Genomic DNA, 2,500 nt, shown 5'->3' with positions numbered 1-2,500 from the left:
TAGCTAAGCTGTCGTGGAACTCGAGATGACATGTCTACTGATAGGCAACAGGTCTCACCAACACGAAATTCTAATTGCAAAATATGCATCCTACCTCATCTGTTGTACTGTAGTTATTCGAAATTGGGCTTTTCACAATCCAACGATATATCCAAAGTGCGAACTAGTTGGTGATGGTTTATGAAAACTGCCAGTATGCATGCTACACGGAGTTCTGACAGGGCTGTGCATGGCTTAATAAACAGGCAAGATATAACCCACGATCGCCATGGTTTCGTTGTCAATTCGTGTTTGTGGTAATAATGACAGCAACAATAAAACCATCTGTATCTTACGATCTTCATCATTCTTGACAGATCACCAGCCTCATCTGGATGGTCATATGCATAATAAGCCTATAGCCTACCTTTAGTTTTCATTTAATTTTAAACACGAATCTACTGTCTTTACTGCCGGGAGAGAAAAAATATATTGTATTCTTTTCTGTAGCCTAATTCTGCCTAAGGCTATCAATGAACAGAAAACCGTGTTGGCTAACAATTTATTAAATACTCCTGTTATTGTCGTCAACGACGTCGCTGTAGGCTACTGCCTTTTCAGCGCCTTCTGCTTATGATGATTCAGTCTTTTGAATTCGTTTGGCCTTGCCATGCAGTTGTAGGCTACAACGTGCCATTCCCTTCATGTGTTTTATCAAAATGTTGTATGCCCTCATGGACAGTAGCTCCGTGATGTCTGCATCTTTCCATGTCGGAGATTTTCTGGACAGCACTATGCCACTCCATCATAACACTGGCATTTAAGTCAGATTTAACCACATGGACGCACGAAAGAAACGTCACCAACACGCCCTCTCACTAGGTGTGAATTTTAACCGCATGTTCTACGCCTCGTTCAGACACAGCACATTTACATAATGTCCGGAGGAAATACTAGGTCGGGGGTAGTATAAACACCGGGTGAATTCGGACTTCCATATGACCGGTTATGTCGTTCAGATATACGGCCCCACCGTTTAACATCGGCAGAACCTCCGGTCTTACACGTATGTCTGAAAGCGCTTAATGCTTCAGTCACAGACAGAAGAGCAGTTTCAGTAGAATGACCACTCTTGAAACCAGACTGCATAGGGTCTAGTAGATTATTCTGATGAAGAAAGTCACAAACTTGCTTGAAGACCACTTTCTCCAAAACCTTTGACAAGAAAGGAAGAAGGGAGACAGGTCTGTAGTTCTTCACCTCAGTTGGATTAAGTGTACTTTTCTTTAGCAGAGGTGTAACCCTAGCCTGTTTAAAAGAATAAGGAACTATTCCAGAACTGAGTGAAGCATTAAATACATGTGTGACTGCTGGTAGAACAGCGGGTGAGATAGACTGTAGAAGAGTGGACGGGACAGGATCTAATGGGCATGTTGTTGGACGACATCGCTGAAGCAATTGAGAGACTGCTTCCTCATCAAGAGGAGAGAAAGAGTCAAATGATGGGGTCATACTAACACAAGGCAAAGCCCTCCTTATAGGAGCATCAAACTGAGCACTTATTTTAGCAACTTTTTCAGTGAAAAATGTTGCAAAGTCATTTGCTGACAGTGAAGTAGTTGATGGTGGTGGTGGAGGATTGAGGAGAGATTTGAAAGTAGAAAAAAGTTGTCTACTGTCAGTGGCGCTCTCAATCTTGCTTTGATAGAATGCCTTTTTTGCAAGTGTAACAGTGGATGAAAAGGATGACAGCAAAGACTGGTAGTTACTAAGATCATTTCCATCTCTGGATTTACGCCATTTCCTCTCAGCAGCTCTAAGTTCCTTTCGTACTGAGACTATACTGTTCGTCAGCCATGGATGGCGAGGTTTAGAACGAGTAGGTCTTGAGGAAAGAGGACATGCTGCATTCAGACAAGATGCCAGTGTAGAGCAGAGAGTCTCTGTAGCGTCAATTACCTCAAGTGCCAAGAATGAGCTAGGAGTAGGTAAAGCAGATGTTACTAATGTTGCAAAATGGTCACTTGAGAGGCTTCTGAGATTACGCCGGAACGAAATTATCGGAGGAGGAGCAGCTGGGTTATCCAGGAGACACACAGAGAATCTGATAAAGTGATGATCCGATACATGTAATGGATTAACCAAAACCTTGTCTGTATTACAGTTACGTACCAGAATTAAATCAAGATCTTTACCAGCCTTGTGAGTAGGAGGACTGTGGACACGTGTGATATTAAATGAGGAGAGTAAGGACAGGAAGTCAATTGCAGACGAGTTATCCAAATGAATATTAAAATCGCCAAGGATTAATAATGGGCATGCATCCATTGGAATAGCAGACAGTAGAATGTCCAACTCGTTCACAAAGTTCCCAAGTTGTCCTGGAGGGCGATAAATAACCACCAAGTATAATTTGTATGGTTCAGTTATCATGATGGCATGATATTCAAACGAGTTGTGGACCTGAGCAGGCAGCAACTGTGTAAACCTCCAATCATCAGAGACGAGAAAGCCTGTCCCG

The 2,500-nt window shown here is 42.6% G+C and overlaps 1 protein-coding gene across 1 annotated transcript in view; it reads left to right on the top strand.

The window, feature by feature from the left end:
* Nucleotides 1-2,500, top strand: part of mns1 (meiosis-specific nuclear structural 1) — a 16,069-nt gene that overhangs the window by 8,206 nt on the left and 5,363 nt on the right. The gene's annotated exons all lie outside the window — the stretch shown is intronic.

Source organism: Alosa pseudoharengus, unplaced genomic scaffold (assembly GCF_046254945.1).
Source record: "Alosa pseudoharengus isolate Yale_2024_CS ecotype anadromous, Long Island Sound unplaced genomic scaffold, YU_APseudo_1.1 YU_APseudo_1.1_scf_19, whole genome shotgun sequence".
In the NCBI taxonomy this organism is placed as follows: Eukaryota; Metazoa; Chordata; class Actinopteri; order Clupeiformes; family Clupeidae; genus Alosa; species Alosa pseudoharengus.
Note: the sequence above shows the minus strand (reverse complement) of the source record. Positions and strands in the feature narration are given on the sequence as shown.